This window comes from Pleurodeles waltl, chromosome 9 (assembly GCF_031143425.1).
Source record: "Pleurodeles waltl isolate 20211129_DDA chromosome 9, aPleWal1.hap1.20221129, whole genome shotgun sequence".
Classification (NCBI taxonomy): domain Eukaryota; kingdom Metazoa; phylum Chordata; class Amphibia; order Caudata; family Salamandridae; genus Pleurodeles; species Pleurodeles waltl.
In genome coordinates this window covers 345,654,279-345,675,135 of record NC_090448.1, presented here as the reverse complement: position 1 = coordinate 345,675,135, position 20,857 = coordinate 345,654,279, and positions in this window count along the sequence as shown.

The window sequence follows — 20,857 nt, the reverse complement described above, 5'->3', positions numbered from 1 at the left end:
TTACTGAATAAATAAATTACACAGCACAACATTGGAGTTTGGGGGGGTGGTCCATAACCAAGGCTGCTCTCTCAAGCACAAACAAGTACGATGAGTAGCACTAAGCACCTGCCTAGCTCTAACTGGATCACATAATAATATTTTTAACGTAAACCAAATGTAACTTACCTCTGAGTGTGAGCAGCATGCTATTAGGAAAAAAAGTTAGCACTGTACAACACAAACATAATAATATAGTTAATACTCACTGAGCCCCGCAATCTCTATGCTTAGCAAGTCCTGCTCACGGTCGATGATATCCGTCCAATGGTGCGTAAGCTGGTGGGTGATGCGCTGGACCTGGGTGATGCATACCCCCCCAATGCAGCTGATGGTCTTGCAGGGGGTAACCACTGCTAGGCCTTCCACCTGCTGCTAGCATGGAGGGAAGGTGGCGCTGCACGTAGTAAACCAGTGCTGCCACCTCTTTCTCACAGAAGATGGGCCAGGGCTGAATCCCTTGGCGGTGCCGCGGCCCACAAGGTGGATGGCTGCTGCTGGCTGTTCAGGGGGGACTGGAGCTGCCGCTCCTCTGTTTGCCCGCACTGCACTGCTCTGCCATGGTGCTGGGTGGTGGGGTGAAGAAAAAAAAAAGGAGAAGGAAGGAAGGAAGAAGTAACTAAGGAAGTAAAGGGAAAAATAAAAATACAGGGGGTCATTCCAACCTTGGCGGTCGGTGATAAAGCGGCGGCCAACCAGCCAACAGACAGGCGGTCGAAAAAATGGAATTCTGACCCTGCCGGGAACCGCCAACACAGCCCGCCACATTAACACTCCGACCGCCACGGCGGAACCGACAAACAGCGCGGCGGTCACCGCCAACAGGCAGGCGGCAGACAATGTACCGCCCACCCTATCACAACTCACCAATCCGCCACCTTTTCCGGGGCGGGAGCCCCTCCGATAAAAACACGGCGGAAACAGACTACGAACGGGAAAACGCTCACCTATACACACTCCACGAGGAAGGAGGACAGCATGGAGCCCGAATTACACATCCTACCGGCTATTGTCTACCTGCTCATCTACCAGGAGTACGAACGCCGGCGCAGACGACAACGGTGAGTACTGCACCTACGACACAGGGGAGGGGGGAGGAGGAAAGCTTACGGGCACAAACATACGCAATACACCCACCCCCCCAACCCACCCCTCCAATACCTACACACCAATGCAGAGCAACAAGTCAGAGTGACACCCCCCCAATCCCCCCGGAAGAATGCAAAGACATAATTCAAATGAAGTTTAAAATTTATGTATAAAATAGGTTCATTTAAGTCATGGTAAATATGCCAAATCAAATATACAAAAGAAATAATGAACATAGTGCAAAGTATAAACATAGTCAATAAGTCCTGCACAGTCCGTTCAAAATCCATAGTCCGTGGGCCAATGTGTACAAACACATGGGCAAAGCCCACACAGGAGACCGGAAACCATTGGAGAGAACACTGCTGGGGCATCAGATGAGAAAACAACAGGCACCTCAGGGGGAAGGCAAAGGGGGGCACCTCAGCCACATGAGTCCACGACGCCAGATCCTCGAGGTGCCTCCATGCCCACTGTACCATCCTGGGGAGTGCAAAGCCACAGTCCATCAGATGGATAACCGACTCCACTGGTATTGGAGGAGGCATGGTGCCCAGAGTGCTTCGTGAACACCTGCTCGACACAGAACCAGCACTGTCAATGGACCAGCGGTGCTTGAGACGGTGGTGCCCAGAGGAGCGGTGCTTGAGATGAATGCCCCAGCGGAGCCGTGCTTGAGATGAAGGGCCCAGCGGAGCCGTGCTTGACAGGAAGGGCCCAGCGGAGCGGTGCTTGAGAGGAAGGCCCCAGCAGAGCGGTGCTTGAGACGGCGGTGCCCAGCGGAGCGGTGCTTGAGATGAAGGGCCCAGCGGAGCGGTGCTTGACAGGAAGGGCCCAGCGGAGCCGTGCTTGAGATGAAGGGCCCAGCGGAGCGGTGCTTGAGATGAAGGGCCCAGCGGAGCCGTGCTTGAGATGAAGGGCCCAGCGGAGCGGTGCTTGACAGGAAGGGCCCAGCGGAGCCGTGCTTGACAGGAAGGGCCCAGCGGAGCGGTGCTTGAGATGAAGGGCCCAGCGGAGCGGTGCTTGAGATGAAGGGCCCAGCGGAGCCGTGCTTGACAGGAAGGGCCCAGCGGAGCGGTGCTTGACAGGAAGGCCCCAGCGGAGCGGTGCTTGACAGGAAGGCCCCAGCGGAGCGGTGCTTGAGATGAAGGGCCCAGCGGAGCGGTGCTTGAGATGAAGGGCCCAGCGGAGCCGTGCTTGACAGGAAGGGCCCAGCGGAGCGGTGCTTGAGATGAAGGGCCCAGCGGAGCAGTGCTTGACAGGAAGGCCCCAGCGGAGCGGTGCTTGACAGGAAGGCCCCAGCGGAGCGGTGCTTGAGATGAAGGGCCCAGCGGAGCGGTGCTTGAGATGAAGGGCCCAGCGGAGCCGTGCTTGACAGGAAGGGCCCAGCGGAGCCGTGCTTGAGATGAAGGGCCCAGCGGAGCCGTGCTTGACAGGAAGGGCCCAGCGGAGCGGTGCTTGACAGGAAGGCCCCAGCGGAGCGGTGCTTGAGACGGCGGTGCCCAGCGGAGCGGTGCTTGAGATGAAGGGCCCAGCGGAGCGGTGCTTGACAGGAAGGGCCCAGCGGAGCGGTGCTTGACAGGAAGGGCCCAGCGGAGCAGTGCTTGAGATGAAGGGCCCAGCGGAGCGGTGCTTGAGATGAAGGGCCCAGCGGAGCCGTGCTTGACAGGAAGTGCCCAGCGGAGCGGTGCTTGACAGGAAGGCCCCAGCGGAGCGGTGCTTGAGATGAAGGGCCCAGCGGAGCGGTGCTTGACAGGAAGGGCCCAGCGGAGCGGTGCTTGAGATGAAGGGCCCAGCGGAGCGGTGCTTGAGATGAAGGGCCCAGCGGAGCCGTGCTTGAGATGAAGGGCCCAGCGGAGCGGTGCTTGACAGGAAGGGCCCAGCGGAGCGGTGCTTGAGACGGCGGGGCCCTGTTCAGCGGTGCTCCTCACGGCGGGGCCCTGTTCAGCGGTGCTCCTCACGGCGGGGCCCTGTTCAGCTGTGCCTGTCTTGGCGGGGCCCTGTTCAGCGGTGCCTGTCTTGGCGGGGCCCTGTTCAGCGGTGCCTGTCTTGGCGGGGCCCTGTTCAGCGGTGCTCCTCACGGCGGGGCCCTGTTCAGCGGTGCTCCTCACGGCGGGGCCCTGTTCAGCGGTGCCTGTCTTGGCGGGGCCCTGTTCAGCGGTGCTCCTCACGGCGGGGCCCTGTTCAGCGGTGCCTGTCTTGGCGGGGCCCTCCTCAGCGGTGCTTGTCCTGTCTTTCAAGGAAGCCAGACCTGGCCAAGACTCCCCGCTTAGTCGCCCTCCGACCTTGCGGTAGCGGGGCCCTCCTGTGATGGAGTCTTGTGCCTGTGGGTGTCATCCGTCACACCCGGTATGGGGCTGGTGGAGCCCTCCTGGTGCGCGCGGCTGCTGCATGTCTTCTCCGCCCTGCTGCCCTTGCCCTCCTTTGCTGCAGCTCTCGGGCCCTTGCCTCCCTTAGATGATGTGGCAGGTGACGTGGCAAGGCCACTCTCCGTGGTGGCAGCCGTCTCAGGCTTTTCGCGCCGGCCCTTAAGTTTTCTTGTCCTCTTCCCAGGGGGTGGGCTGGCTGTCCCCTTGCTGCTGGCCGATGTTCCTTCCCTAGAAGCTGGTGGACTCCAATAGGCCTGCACTATGGTGATACTAGATGCAGGGCTGGTGGTGGCTGAGGTGCTCTTTGGACTCTTACCAGATGGAGGGGGTGGGTCAGGTGATGCAAAGAGGTTAATTTTGGAGAGGAAAAGTTTTTTAGGAGCAATGGGAATGGTAGGTGCAGTGGGTATGGGAGTGGAGGAAGAGGATGTGGTTGTAGGAGAGTCAAGTGTGCTGTCTTTGGGTGCAGGTGCTTGGGCTGGAGGCTGTCGTGAGGTGGATGGCTGTTGGGTGGGTGGCTACCTGCGTTTGTGTGGTTTGGAAGAGGGGGTGACAGACACAGTGGGAGAGGACACAGGGGACGTGTAAATGGCAGTGGGGGTGGTGACTGCACGTGTGCTGACTGTAAAGGAGGGTGTGCTGGTGATGGAAGTACTGGCTGATGGTGGTGTGCATGCAGGTGTGAGTGGAGACGTCACAGGGAGGGAGGAGGGAGACGAGGAGGAGGGGGACACAGAGGTGGTAGTGACTGTTGGCATGTCTGCATCTGGATGTTGTTTGTGTGAATGCTTGTGGGATCTGTGGTGCTTATGTCTGGATGAGATGCCCTTGGGTGTTGAGGTGTGTGCAGGCTGGTCTGATGGTGTGGATGGGATAGGCTGAGGAACAGGAGACTGGGACTGGGTGGAGGGAGTTAGAAGAGGGAGGCTGGAGACAGGGACAATGGCTGCCGTCAGTGCTGAGGCCAGAGCGTTGAACGATCGCTGATGGGCAGCCTGACCCGAATGAATGCCCTCCAGGTATGCATTGCTCAGATGCACCTCCCTTTCCACCCCCTGGATGGCATTCGAAAGGGTAGACTGCCCAACAATGAGCGTCCAGAGGAGGTCAATGACCTCCTCACTGAGGGCAGCAGGGGTAACTGGGGCAGGGCCTGAGGTGCCTGGGGCGAAGGAGATGCCCGCCTTGGTGTGCGAGCGGGCACGGGGCGAACGCTGAGGGGCTGCTTGGAGGGTGGAGCTGGTGCGCTGGGTGGCGGCTGTACCTGTAGTTGCGGTGGGCACGGATGTTGCCGCCACCGCAAGGGAGCTCCCTTCCGAGGACGTGTCGGTGTTGCTGACGTCTCCACGGGGCCCCGTTGTGGAGCTCCCCTCGCCCTCCGTCTCACTGCTGAACTCAGAGTCCGTTGCATGGCCCTCCGGGGCCATGTTAGATGCAGCTCCCTCGTGCGCCGATGCCACTTCTCCTCCGCCTATGATGCTAATGCACACATGCACAGGAAGAAAAAGAAAATGGGTGGGGGGGAGAAATGAAGACAGGTTGAGTGCATGCATTGGCAACACCGTTGGCGGAGAGGACAGACACAGAAGCCCCCTGAACTACGCTGCGCAATCGGGGTACACTACTCAGTTCTTGTGACTAGGCCTACAGGTCTATGGACGACAAATGCACACATGGGTGATGCTGGACCATGGATAGCTGTACTTGGCACCCTACAGAGGTGGGAGGCGGGGGCACAGGGCCATGGCTAACGGAGGGGACTAGCCTACAGTTGAGTTACCCACAGCCCTCCTCCCCCATCCAGACACCTCCACTGCGCGCCAAGATAGCAGAATGTGCTGATACTCACCCCCTTGTGTCTGCTGTGATGTCCTCACTCGCCCATCCAAATCGGGGTATGCCACCGCCAGGATCCGGGACATCAGGGGGGTTAATTGGCGGTTGGCACCCCTCCTACGTTGGGATGCCATCCCCAGCAGAGACTCGGCGGTCTTTCTGGTCCCGCGGCGGATGTCCTCCCACCTCTTTCGGCAGTGGGTGCCCCGTCTGTTGTGGACCCCCAGGGCCCGGACGTCCTTGGCAATGGGACGCCAAATGTCTACCTTCTGATGGGCGCTGACCTATTTGACATGTACAGGGTGGGAAAGGAAATATCATCACTTTTCAGCATGGTAGATGTGAGTGGCCCCCCCTCCCCAACCTTGCCATGTGGCACATGTTCCCATCTGTCATGCGTTGCACTCCTCATTCGCTCCCCTCCCCACCATCTTACATACACCCCACTCAACACAGGCATAGCCCATTCAGCGTGCACTAACCTGTTGGTCTGGAGGACCGTAGAGTAGCGCATACTGGGGGAGGACCCCATCAACAAGTTTCTCCAATTCTTCGGAAGTGAAGGCAGGGGCCCTTTCCCCAGTCGCAGCAGCCATTGTATCTCTCAGACCGAGGTCACAGCAGCACTTGCAGTATAGGTTCTCTCCTGTGGATGATCAGGTCTCGAGTGATTAATCAGATAGAAAATGGCAGTCACGCCCGCGCCGGCGCACATCGTCATTGGCTCCTGAGACCCATAGGGTTCAATGTTAACCAATGCTGCTTTGCGCCGCGGTCTTCTACCGCCTACCGCCACGGTGTGCCACGCCAGCGCAGTGACCTCACATCCCACTGTCACACTTCACAGGTCAGGCAGCCGCCATTTCAAGGGCCCACATGGCATGATTTCTACTGCGTCACACAGGCCTAGGCCTTGCATTGCCACTCATACAAGCCGTTCCATGCATAGCGATTCGTGTACTGTGCAAGCTGTGTGAACGAACCTGTGGGTTGCTTGACTCTGTGCTCCATGTTGTCCTTCCTAGGCACCGTCCGCTGGGACTTGTGAGGAGAAGGATGAATCCTCCCGTGTACCGACCGCTGGTGGACCTGTCGACAATGGAAGAACGACATATCATACTTACATACCGGCTTGACAGAGCAACTATACATGAACTATGTGCCCAGCTGGAGCCAGACCTGATGTCCCCCATCCACCAACCCACAGGGATTCCCCCTCTGGTGCAGGTTCTGTCAGTACTCCATTTTTTGGCAAGTGGGTTGTTTCAGACAACAGTGGCCATATCATCTGGGATGTCTCAGCCTATGTTTTCAAAGGTTTTGTCCAGAGTGTTGTCTGCCCTGATGAAATACATGCGGAGCTACATTATTTTCCCTGAGGTGGGCGAATTGGCTACAGTGAAGGGTGATTTCTATGCCCTTGGACATATCCCTAACATCATTGGGGCCATTGATGGGACCCATGTGGCTTTGGTTCCCCCCAAAGACAGTGAGCAGGTGTACAGAAACAGAAAAAGTTATCATTCGATGAATGTCCAGGTGGTCTGTTTTGGCTGACCAGTACATCTCCCATGTAAATGCCAAGTTCCCTGGGTCAGTGCATGACGCGTATGTCATGCGAAATAGCAGCATTCCTTATGTGATGGAACAGCTACTGAGACACCGTGTGTGGCTAATTGGTGACTCTGGTTACCCCAACCTATCGTGGCTACTGACCCCAGTGAGGAATCCCAGGACAAGGGCAGAGGAACGCTACAATGAGGCCCATGGGCGAACTAGGAGGATCATAGAAAGGACCTTCGGGGTCCTGAAGGCCAGGTTTAGGTGCCTGCATATGACAGGGGGATCCCTAATGTACTCACCAAAGAAGGTGTGCCAGATCATCGTGGCCTGCTGTATGCTTCACAATCTTGCCTTGCGACGCCAGGTGCCTTTTCTGCAGGAGGATGGTCCAGATGGTGGTGTTGTTGCAGCTGTGGAGCCTGTGGAGAGTGAAGAAGAGGAAGACGACGGGGACGACACGGACAACAGGGATACAGTCATACAACAATACTTTCAGTAGCACACAGGTAAGAAACAGCCACCCCAATTTACATTTACTTGAGGCCTCATGCGTATCCACTGTCAGTGTTTCCCCCCAGTTCCTGTTAACTGATTTGTGACTTTCCCTTCCCTTTTCAGAGCTGTATGACCCACTGCCTGACTTCAGCTTTGTTTGCCCATGGACTACAACTTATTGAAATTGGTATGTTGTCATCACAAAGTAACTGGACATTATTGAACCGTTATGCGTAATACATTTGTTAAGAATACAAGCAGACTCCTGTTTATTTAAGTGGAATAAGTGATTTATTTTAAGTGCTAGATATAGGTAAATGATTGGGAAGCGGGGATGGATGGGGGTGGAGTAATGCCCAGGGCAGAGTCCAGTTCTCAGTCGCACAGGTGCATTGTCCATATGCCTGTGGAAGGATGGAGCAGCGGGAGTTCAAGGTTGGACAGGGTGACAATGTGGGACAGTGGGATGACATCAGGGGGTATCTTAGGCTGGCGGGGGTCTCGCAATCCTACTCTGTCTTCTTGTGAGATCTCAGGTTCCGCTTGCGGGGTGGTTCTTCTTCTGCAGGAGGTGTGGTTCTGGGGGCCTGTCGATGTGTGGGGGCCTCCTGTCCACTGGCGCCGGCAGAGGTGGTAGGCTGTTCCTGGCCTGGGCTAGTGACAGGGGCCCTTTGGGGTGCCACATGGTCCCGCAATGTGGTGACGATCTGGGTAAGGGCCAGGACGATGGTCCCCATTGTGGAACCGATGTTCCTCAGTTCCTCCCTGAACCCCATGTACCGTTCCTCCTGCAGTTCCTGGATCTCCTGGAACCGGGCCAGTACCGTCGCCATCGTCTCCTGGGAGCGGTGGTATGCTCCCATGATGGTGGAGAGGGCCTTTTGGAGAGTCGGTTCCCCGGGCCTGTCCCCCCCCCTGTCGCACAGCAGCCCTCCCAGTTCCCCTGCGTTCCTGGGCCTCTGTCCCCTGGCCGGTGTGCCCACTACCACTGCCCCCAGGTCCCTGTTGTTGTTGGGGTGGTGGGTCAACCTGGGTGCCCTGTAGTGGTGGACACACCGCTGATTTACGTGCCCTGGAGACAGAGGCATGGGCCTGCTGGGTGGGAGCTGTGCTGGTGTTCCCAGAGGGGGTTGGGTCTGGTGTAGCCTGTGGCTGTCTGTGGGGAACCGACTGTCCAGAGGTCCCCGATGGGCCGGGCTGGTATTCTGGCTCCAGGGAGACAGAGCTGCTGTCATCGCTGGGGGCCTCTTCTGGGGGTGGGATGGACATCTCTGGACCCTCCGTGGCGGTGTATTGGCGTTCGGGTCCTGCAGGGGTATAAAGGTATGGTTATTGCTTCTGTGTGTGGCATTTCGTGTGATGGGTGGGTGTCCGTGTACCCATGTGCAGGCATTTCCTTGTGGGGGCTTTTGTGAGGGTGGCTTGTGGGGGTGATGTGTGTGTGCAGTGTGCATGCTTTGGTGATGGGTGTCCATGCTTTGGGGTCGCATGCAGGGCTTGGTGTTGGGATGGGTGGGTTGTGATGGTGAGGCTTTTGCTAGGGGTTGGTGTGATGGGGGAGGGGGTGAGGGTGGGGGTATGATTTGCCATTCAGGTGGGGTGGGGGTGGGAAGCAGTAGTGAAGATTTGCCTTACCAGAGTCCATTCCTCCGCCTACTCCAGCGAGGCCCTCAGGATGCAGGATGTGCAAGACTTCCTCCTCCCACGCGGTAAATTCTGGGGGAGTAGGTGGGGGTCCGCCGCCAGTCTTCTGCACCGCTATGTTGTGCCTTGATACCATGGAACGCACCTTCCCCCGTAGGTCGTTCCATCTCTTCCTGATGTCCTCCCGATTGCGTGGATGCTGTCCCACCGCGTTGACCCTGTCCACTATCCTTTGCCATAGCTCCATCTTCCTGGCAATTGTGGTGTGCTGCACCTGTGCCCCGAAGAGCTGGGGCTCTACACGGACTATTTCCTCCACCATGACCCTGAGTTCGGCGTCACTGAACCTGGGGTGTCTTTGGGGTGCCATGGGGTGGTGTGGTTGAGGTGTGGGGTTGCGTTTGTGGTGATGCGTGTGGTGGTGTGTGGTGTTTGGTGCGTGGATTCTGTGTGGGTGATGGTGTTGTGTGCCTCTGTGTTGTGGGATTCTCTATTCTGTGCTCTGTCTCTCGCCTTCATCAATGATTTCGGGTGGTAGGGGCTTGTGGGTGATGTGGGTGTGTGTTTTATATTGTGTTGGGTGTGTGGGAGTGGTGTTAGTGTGTGTATCAGGTGTGTGTATTTCGAAGTGACCAATGTGGCTGAGTTTTCTATGGGTGTGTGTATTTTGACCGCGGCGGTGTGTACCGCCAATGGAATACCGCGTTTGAAAGACCGCCGCGTGGATTTGTGGGTCGGAATGGTATGGGCGTATTTCTGTTGGCGTGACGGTGGAGGCTTGGTCCGCGCCATTTTTTCGCTGACCTTTGGTGTGGCGGATTATTGAGGATGTTGGGTTTTTGGCGGTTTGGCAGTTGCGGGTCAGAATGACCGTGGCGGTTTACTGCGGCCGCGGCGGTGTTATGGCGGTCTTCTGGCCGGCGGTAAGCACCTTTTACCGCCGAGGTCAGAATGACCCCCACAGTCTCAAAAAACACGAACAAAAGTGAAAAAAAACATACAAATACACAGACACAAAAAGACACAACACTAACAGGTAGGACGGGGAAACTCCACCCACCAGCAGAACTCCTCCCAGCGTGCCACCTTTTTTTACCACTTTGCGGAGCTCTGTGGAGCGCGACTTTGGGAACTCCGCCCATCCCTACTTATATCCACTCATGTATTTAAATCTCTTTACAGTCCTCAGTTTAGCTAAGGTTAACATATTATTTTTCTAGAAGACCAATGTAATTATGACGATTCATTCTCGGCTTGATGATATGTTTGAAGTGGCTACATTTGAAAAAAATATTTATAAACCAAGGGCCAGATGTATCATTTTTCACAATAGCGATTACCTAATTACGATTTTTAGCAAATCGCAATTAAGCAATCGCTATTGGAATGTATGGAACTCCAGCAGTTTCATACTGCGATTCGCAGTGGCTCGCAAATCGACCTACTTCATTAATATTCATGAGGTAGGTCACAATTTGCGAGCCATTGCGAATGGCTACAATCACAGGGATGGTGGCCTGCTGGGCTCAGCAGACCACCATGCCTGTGATTGCTTTTCAAGAAAAGGAAAACGGGATGCGTTTGAAAATGAAAAGTGGGACCACTGCCTACTCTTAAAAACGTTTTTGTATGCATTCACAAAAAGGAAGGGAGTCCCCTTTGCAAATGGGTTACCAAAAGGTAGTAACTGCGATTGTTTTTCGACCGCATTCATGGTCACAAAACAATCATACATACCTTTGCGATTCAGTATTAGGAAGGCACGCCCTTGACACGCCCCTTCCTAATACCGAATCGGTATGGAGTCGCAAATCCAATTTGCGATTCAGTAACAAGTTACCGAATCGCAAATTGGACTTGTTACATAACAAAACGCATTTTCGCGATTGCAAACGGCCCAATGTTTGATACATCTGCCCCCAGATTTCAACTTTCATTATTTTTTACTGCATTTGATGCCCCTTCTTGGCTTCTTGATAGATTTTTCTCTTGGTATATTTGTATTCTTGTTGGGTATATAATTGTCTTCAGTCTCAAATTAATTTTCAATCTAACTCCCAGTTTTTCTTTTTCTTATCACTCATGTGGCCTATATTTGCTCATCTTGGAAACAAATGATTATTTATGTATGAAGCTATGGTACTAAGATATAAGATATATTTTATTATTTTTTGTTTTGTTCCTGCTCTTTATAATCCTGTGTATCATTGTTATTTTACATTGATGTAATGTCTGAATATTGTTTGATTTGTGAAATAATCAATAACGTGCAATATTTTTTTTTAAATGTGCTTTCTTACTTTTAACACAGACTTACGGCTTCTTATTTATGATGCTTTCACCCTATCTGCCGTCTCTACTGGTGCTTGAGTTACTTGCACCCTTAACTGTACTACTCTACGCCACTCTACTCCAGCTACTCCACTCTACATCACTCCACTTCACACCACCCTAACCACTACACTCTACGCTACTCTTCTGTATTCCAGTCCACTCTACATCACTTTATTCAACACTAAACTATGCCACTCAGCTGTATGCCACTCCACTCTATTTTATACCACTCCACTTACCCACACCACTCTACTCAACACCACTCTATGCCAATCTGTTCTGTGTCACTCTACTCTATTCTATGCCACTCCACTCTACTCTATGCCATTCCATGCCACACTACTCTACATCTCTCTACTCAACGCCACTCCACTGTACTCTATGCCACTCCATTACACACAATGCTGCTCTACGCCACTCTCTTCTACACCACACTACTCTACACCACTCTATGCACTGTGCCCTATGCCCCTCTACTCTACACCAATCCACTCCACTCTACACCACTCCACATTACACCACTCCCCTCTACTCTATGCCCTACATGCCACTCTATTCCACTCTACTCCATGCCAGTCTCCTCCACTTAAACCCTCTCTGTGCCACTCTGATCTATGCCACTCTACTCTATGACATTGTATTCTGTGCCACTCTGTTCTATGGTTCTCCAGTCTATGCCACTATACTCTATGCCACCCCATTTACACAGCTCCACTCTATGTTACTCTGCACTATGCCACTCCACTCTACTCTATGCTACTCTACTCTGGGCCACTCTACTCTACTCCACTCCATTCAACACAGTACCTCTCTATGGCACTCTATGCCAGTCCTCTCTGTGTCTATGTCCCTCTACTCTACTCCACTGCACTCCACTCCTCTCTGCTTCACTCTACTCCATGCCAATCCACTCTACACCACTCCACTCTATTGTACGCCACCCCATGCCACTCTACATCACTCCACTTACACAGCTCCACTCTACACTAGTCCACTCTACTCTGAACCACTAAACTATACTCTAAATCACTTCACTGTAAACCACTCTACTGTCTGCTACTCCACTCTACTTTGCACCTCTTTACGCCACTCCACTATACTCTACTCAACTCTACACTCCACTCTACTCTACACCACTCTTCTCCACGCTACTTCACTCTATTCCATTCCAGTCTATGCCATTCCACTCTACTCTATGCCGCCCCACTCTATGCCACTCCACTCCAATCTACACCACAGCACTCTAATTCACCCCGCTCTTTGCTATTCTACTCTTTGCCATTCTACTCCTCAACTTTATACCACCATATGCCACTCCAGCCCATGCCGGTCCACTCCACTCTATGCCACTCCACTCTACACCAATCACTCTGTGCTACTCCACTAATACGATGCCACTCTACTGCACTCTATGCCACTTCACTCTACACCTCTCTACTCTATGCTATTCTATGCCGCTCCACTTTACATCAAACCACTCCACTCTACACCATGCCACTCTACTCCAGTTCACCCACTCTCTACCACTGTACCCTATGCCATTGTATGCTATACTACTCCTCTACTCTATACAGGTCACTGCAGTCTACACCACGCTACCCCACTCCACTGTATGCCACTCTATCGCACTCCTCTCAATGCTACTCTACTGTATGACACTCTACTGTATGACACTCTATGGCATTCTGCTTCTCTACTTTATGTTACTCCATTCCAGCCTACACCACTCATTGCCACTTCACTGTACTCCACTTCACTGAACACCTCTCCACTTCTCTCCATTCACACAATGCCACCCTGCTGCACTCTATGCAATTCCTCTGAACACCAATCTACTCTATGCCACCCCATTCCACTCCTATTTATGCCACAGAACTCTAGCCCACTGTAAGGAAATGTCTCTTTTTATAGGGTCACTCCCAAGTTTTTGGACTCATGCGTTGGTTGTTCAACTCTGAGAGTGCACTGAGGCCTACCAACCAGACCTCAGTGCCCTGTCCCTAAAACCTGTATGGCAAATTGTCTCATACCAGATTAGCACAGAATAAATTACTTGTAAGCCCCTAGTATATGGTACCCAGGGTAACCCCAGCATGTAAGTTAGAGCGTCACTTAAGGGACTGGTTGTGCCACCTTAGACGTGACCCAAGTAAAACATTTCTCCCAGTCTACCATTTCATACTGGACAAGCAGTTTCAACTGCAAGCCTAGTCTTTCCACTGCTAGCAGTGGCAAAGCCAAGTCTCCCCAGTAAGATGTGTAAGTCACTCCTATGGCAGGCCTACCAAGCCCTAAGGCAGTGTGTATTATATATCATGGGCATGTATTTCACATGCTCCGACATCAAAAATGCAAAACAACGATTTTTGCTATGGAAAGAGTTAGTTGCCCCATTGGTGTGTACATGGTTGCATGATGACCCACTCAGCTGTGCTAACTTCTGAACAGTGCAACCAAAGTTGATACTCCAAGGTATCAAACAACTCACAACAGTAAGCCAGACTGGATTCTCCAGTTGAAATTAGCGTAACATGTTGTGGTGTGCAACTTTTACAAAGTTACCTCTTTGTTGCCTTCAGCCTCCTTTGCGCTTAATGGTTGCATATGGAGCTTGAACCTGAGACAGCTTTCTGCCATTCTAAGGAGATGGTTTATGACTCCAAGGAAAGGAGGTGATAGGAGTCTGCGATGGAGAAAGGTGTTACCTCCCTCCCGCAGAAAGCCGCACCGGTTTTGGCCCGAAAAGTGACCTTCAAAGATGAAGCTGCCTTTGAAGAGTAAGTGGAAACATTTGAGAGAAGTGCAGAGGCATTGTTTAGGTTTATTAGTTTGCACCCCGGACTTTGTTGTCAAACCAGTTTTTGAGGAGTGTGTAACCACCCTTGGTAACCACTGGGTTGGGATAGGAAGCTCTCCACGCCAAGAGAAGGGTCCTGCCATATTGGAAGTGGGCAGAATGGTGCATCATGGTATACCTAGATGCCACACTTTGCATGAAGTGGTCACCAGGAGGGTGGGAACCAGGTAGCCCATTGACTATTAACCATGTCCACCCTGAGGGCATTTTCTGGGCATAAAAGGGCACCCCTGGCACTCTGAAATCAGATCTCGTCTGGACTGGAAGAATAACCAAAGAAGGGTTTCCCTGCTGCACCTTGGAACCAGCAAAGAGAGGCTGCACCTGCTGAACCTGGTGGCTCGCAAGGAGAGGGACAGTGCCTGCTATGTCCTGCTCATGGAGAAGTCCTCTCTGGAGCCCAGGAGAAGCAGGAGAATCCAGTTGGCTGACCCAGCTTGTGGATTGAGGAGTAACCGCAGAAAGACCCCATCAATCACATCATATCTACAGCATATTTGAGCATCTTCAGCATCCTGTATCCCTTACATCAAGACCACTCCATAGGAACCTACAGCAAAGGGATAAAAGTGCCCGGAACTCACTGAAAACTGCTCTTACCTCTGAGGTACCTGTTTCTGTAGACCTTTCTGGTTCCCCTGACTGGCTTCCTGCCAGAGTTGTTTGCTTAAAGTAACTTGAAGTAAGTGCATTGACACTTGCCAAAACTTTTTTTCTTGAACAAGCTTCTGAGTGTCAGATTTGTGGAATTTGGCAATATTTGTTCATTGTTAAATGAAAAGTGCATATTTACTCTTTCATGTAAATTCTATATTGCTGGACCATCCGGTGGATCTTTTTCTTTGTGCTGTCTAAAACTACATAAAAATACAATCTATTTGTATGAATTGGTGTTGGACTTCTGGGGTGTTTTGTGTATTTCTTTCTTTAATTGTTTTGGTGCTGTTTAAAAACTTTACACTTGTTACTTTGTGTAAGCCTTGCTGTCCAGAGGCACACATACCCAGGGTGGAGCTTAAGGTTTGATAAAAGAAACCTACTGGTCCTAAAGGGGATGGTAAGTGTTTACACAGTGAGGTCACACAACCGCACCATATAGTACACCCCGTTCCCTCACATTCATTCTATGCCAATCTCATCTATGCCACTCTACATCATTCTACTTCTCTACTCTATGCCACTCTTTGCCTCGCCACTTAATGCCAATCCACTCCAGCCTGCTCTACTCTGCACCACTACACTCTATGCTACTTCACTCTACGCCACTCCACACCACTCACACAATCCCACTGTAGGCCACTTTATGCCACTCCACTCTATGCTTCTCAACTTTACACCACTCTACTGTATGCTGCTCCATTCCACTTTATTCAACTCTATGCCACTCTAATCTATGACATTCTACTCCTCACCTTTCCACTCTACTCTATGCCACTCCACTCTACTTTGACACTTTACTCTGCTCTATGCCACTCTACTCTATGCAACGCTTCTCTATGCCATGTTATTCTATGTAACTCCATTCTACACCACTCCACTTTATTCTACGCCATCCTACTCTATACCACCCTAAGCCACTCCACTGTACACCACACCACTATATGCCCCTCTATTCTGTGCCACTGTATTCTACTCTACTCCACTCTACTCTTTGCCACTCTACTCTATGCCACTGCTCTCCAAATAGTGCCACTCTGTCTCTCTACTCTATGCCACTCTTCTACACGCCACTCTACTCTGTGCCACTCTATGCCACTCCACTCTACTCTACGGCATTCCAAGCTATGCCACTCCACTCTACTCTATGCCACTCTACTCTGCGCCACTCTATGCAACTTCAGTGTACACCATGCCACTATACTCCAAACCATCCACTCTACGTCACTCTATTCTACACCATTCCACAATATTTTACACTATGCCTCTGTAATCTATGCCACCCCACTCCATATCACTCAACTTCAGTCTACTCTGGTGTACACTACTCCACTCTATGCCATTCCATGTTATTCCACTCACACAATGCCACTGGCTAAGCTATTCCACGCCATTCTACTCTATACCATTCTACTCTATGCTACTCAACGTCACTCCACTGTACTTCTCTCTAATCTAAGCCACTCTATTCCACTCCACGTCACTCTAAGCCACTCTACACTACTCTACTTTACACCACCCCATTCTGTGCCACTTTGCTCTGTGTAATTCTACTCTATGGCACTCTACTCTATGCCACTGTACTGTATGCCACTCTCCTGATTGCCACTCCACTCCACTCTACGTCACTCTGCTCTACAATACTCCACTTTACTTTACGCCACTCTACCCTACATTAATTCACTCTACACCACTCCATTCTATGACACTCTACTCTACTCCACTCTATGCAACTCTCCACCACCCCACACTACTGTATGTCACTTCAGTCTATGCCACTCTACTCCACTCTCCAAACACCACTCTCCTCTACACTACACCACTAACTTTTATCCATGCTAAACAGCAGTCATGCTGCTTTACAACATGGCTAAAGTATATTGGCTAACCCAACAGCTCTTTCATAAGTGAGACCTACTGGCTATGCCAGTACTTGCTGCACTAGAGCCTACCAGGGGCTGCATTATTCAAAGGGACCTTCAAACAAGTATGCTGGGTGCAAACAGGGACACTGCAGCCTATTACAAAGAATGCAAGGCTCCCAGGTCAGCCACAAACGTGTGTTGCCCTGGGCTATGTGTATTCAGTAAAATATGAAGAGGCAACTTCAAAGGGGCTCCATGTTTTACCAGTGCAGTCACTTTGAAGAGTGAAAAGAAATCTCCTTTCAGCAGGGGGCGGTGAGTAGCTGCACCCACCTCCAGGGAGATGTCTGCAGATCCATGGGACCCCCATCCCCTCTTCAGAGATCTGCCATGGGGAGGCACACTGACAGTGCACCACCTGTTTATGGCACATTTTCAGTGCACCTCTTAAAGGAATATTTTTGTATGTGCCCATGTCTATAATACAGCGTGGGTGAAGAGACAAAGAGATTTCCTCATTTGTATAGGACAATGTCCCCATGCAAATGAGAAAATTTCCTCTTGTAATAGCGCTGGCGCTACAGGCACATCAGAGCTATCAGAATTACAGAAAGGAGCACACACAAGCACCTGCACCCCTTTTGTAATCCAGTAGCGCCCCGGGGCTTCAAAAAGCAGACGCACATGCCTGTTGCACCCCCGGAGTACTATTTGTAAATGGCCATAGGAGCGCAAATTGATTTTTCTCCTAGTCTGCACATGCAAATAGTGGTTACACCGCAGAAACACAGTGCAGTTACAGACTTGAAAACATGCATTGGCAAAGCCAGTAGGCCTCACCCTATAACCTATTGGCTTTGTTAATGCTTTTTGCCAGTGTTATACAGCAATGGCAAAACAATTTGACTGACAGTGCGATGTAGTTCACATACACAGATGCATGTTCACAGCATGATGGTATGTTGGCACAGGTAGATGAAGTATCATGTGTATGATTCATCACACATGGGTGCAATACATCAACTTTCAGCAACATCCAAGTCTAAGAACCCACACCAGTTTCCTGGACAGACCACACCGTCATCAAGTTCAGAATCCCAGTCCAGTACACAGGCACTAGCACCAGACCAGCCCACCGACAAGGACTGTAACACCTTTCTCAACACCCACTGATCCGAACAAAGCAACTGCCTCCCCAAACGCATCAAGAATTTCAACAACTAGATACCCTCCCTCAAACACAGCATTACAACAAGATCTAGATCCCAGGCCAGTTCAGGGAGGAAATTAGACTGATGAAATGCCACTGCAAACAACTAGAGCACAAATGGAGAATGAGCCTGGACAAAGCAGAAAGGAGTACTTTTAAACCTGCCTTAAGACCCTACCACCAAATGATTCAGATTACCAAATGTGCCGCACAGGCGGACCACATCAATGCCAGCACCAACAGAAGCAAAGCAATATTTACAACTACAAAAGATTTCACCTCTCCAGTGGCTGCCTCCAACTCAATCCAACTAAATCAGGACCTCTGCAACATTGTCTTCCAATTCGTCAGACACAAACTTATCACCATTCACAGCAACTCTAAACCGCATCTGGACACAACAGACCTTACCAAATGTCTTCTGATCTTAGTGATAGAACTAGTCCTAACCACATCGCCAGTCATCCCCAGAAGAAATGGCTGCCACCATTAAGTACATCCACTAAGAGGCACCATCGGACCACTGCCGCCACCACACCTACTCTAGAGGACTGCAACCCATCATCACCATGCTCACACCCATTCTAAATTACTCCACCTCTTCCACGACTTTACCAGATGCTTGAAAGCATGCAAGTGTCCTCCCATTGCTGAAAAAGCCCTCCAAGGACTCTTCAGCGCTCGCCAACTACAGTCCAATGACCCTGCTGCCATTCCTAGCCAACGTTTTAAAGAAAATTATCAGCAGACACCTTGCCGAAAACAACCACCAACTCCTTTACACCACTCAGCCTGTATTCAGACCCAACCACAGCACAGAAGCTGCCCTCATTGCTGACATCTGCAAACCTCTGGACAGAGAAAAACGCAGCGGCCCAGATCCTCCTGGGCATCTCACACAGCATTTAACACAGTCTGCCACACATCCTCATCCAGCGCCTACACGACATCGAAATCCAACAGCACTCAATCTGATGGATCTGCTTCGTCCTGACTGGAAAGACCTAGTCAGTAAACCTGGAACTGTACACCTCAAATGGCCGCAACTCATCTGCAGGAGTTCTTCAAGAATCCTCCCTGAGCCTGACCCTCACAATGCATATGTGATCCCTCTGGCCAGCATCACCAGCTCTCACAACATTGACGTTCTCTCCTACGCCAATGACACACAGCTCGTTCTCTCCATCCTGTACAAGACACCCAGTACTCTCATCAAATATAATGCCTGTATGACCAGTGGCCAACAGAGCTAGGACCAGCACCCACACCCACTCTAAGAAGCTTGAGATCATCATCAACAGCAAACTCGAAATGGCCGCCCAAATCAATGCTGTCACTGCCTCATGCTTCCATACCCTGAAGATGCTGAGTAAGATTTTCAAATGGCTCCCAATAAGCACCTGGAATACCATCAGACATGTCCTTGTCAGAAGCAAGCTGGACAACGGGACACCCTCTATGCTAGGATCAGCAAAACCTTTACCCAAAGGCTGCTGACCAATCAGAACTCTCAAGCCAGAATCACACTCAACTTTTTATGCCACACTCAGATCACACACCAACTGAAAGAGCACCACTGTTTTCCCATATTCAAACTAGCACAATTCAAGCACCTCAACCACCCTTTCAAGGCACTATGTTACAGTGGCCCAGCATACCGCAACAATTGCTTCTGCTTCCACAAACATCCCAGACACTTCCGCTCGTCCAGATTCCTACTTGCACACATGTGAAGCACACAGAAAACAAGATCTGGCAGTTGAGCTTTCTCCTAAATTGCTCCTAAAGAATGGAATGATCCGCCGCTACACACAAGAGCCTCCTACTCACTTCTTAATTTGCATGGCTTTTCTAGTAGTCCCACTAGGCCATAGTTTTGTCTGGACTCACACCTGCTCAGCACCAGAATAATCTCCCAGGTTACAGGGCGTGCTAAAACTCTGCGTAACGTAACGTAACACTGCAGCCACCTTTTTAGTTATTTTTTTTATTTACCGCTTCAGAATGACCGCAAAGTCAGTAAAACAATTACATTTAAAGGTGTGCAAAAGTGCTTTGTGAAAGCAGAGTACCCCGGCATCAAATGCCAGCTGACAAGCCCTAAGTAAAATAGTTTTTTTCTTTTAGAGGGCGGTGACAAGAGAGATGACGGGAGCAATGGAGGAGATGAGGGAGACAAATCAGCATGTTGTAGGAAGCAATGGGGAGTGGGTGAAGGAGCATCGGATGAGCTTAAGGCCGAGCAGAGTCATAAATAGTCATTAAAAAAACAAACCAATGTGGTGTGGGAAGCAATGAGGAGTGGGCAAAGGAGCATCAGACAAGCTTAAGGCCGAAGGAAGAGAAATTAACAAAAAAAAGTAAAAAAATAATAAAATCATGAGGAGAGGGAAGCAACGGAATGGACGAACTGGAGATAAGGGAAAGAGATAGAAAGAATGCACCTAGAGGAGGGTATTTGAGGGGAAAGCGTGACAGTAAAGCCAACCAATGATTAGCAATGGGATGCCTCTAACCTCAATATTTTGCTATGATCCACAAGGGATCTTTTGACAACAGAAAGCATCTGCAAGAAAGACCTAAAAAGGTTTGCATCAATGACAACGCTGTGCCAAAGACTAAGGGGAATATTCAGAAAGAGAGTCAATCTGAATATGACAGCTGGTCCTTAATTTACATTGCTAAGACCACTCAAGACAAGCTAAACCTGTGACATAATGCTTGTTAAACCTGAATGCGTGCCACCGGCTTCCTCAACATTGCATACTAACATTCTAAGGACAGTACGTGAGATAAAAAAGTAGTGCTTCGGCAGAAATATATTGAGTCCCATAGTCACTGAAAATTTGCTATGAAAAGCATTCCCTAGAGAACATTTCCTTGAAAAATTCAAAAAACA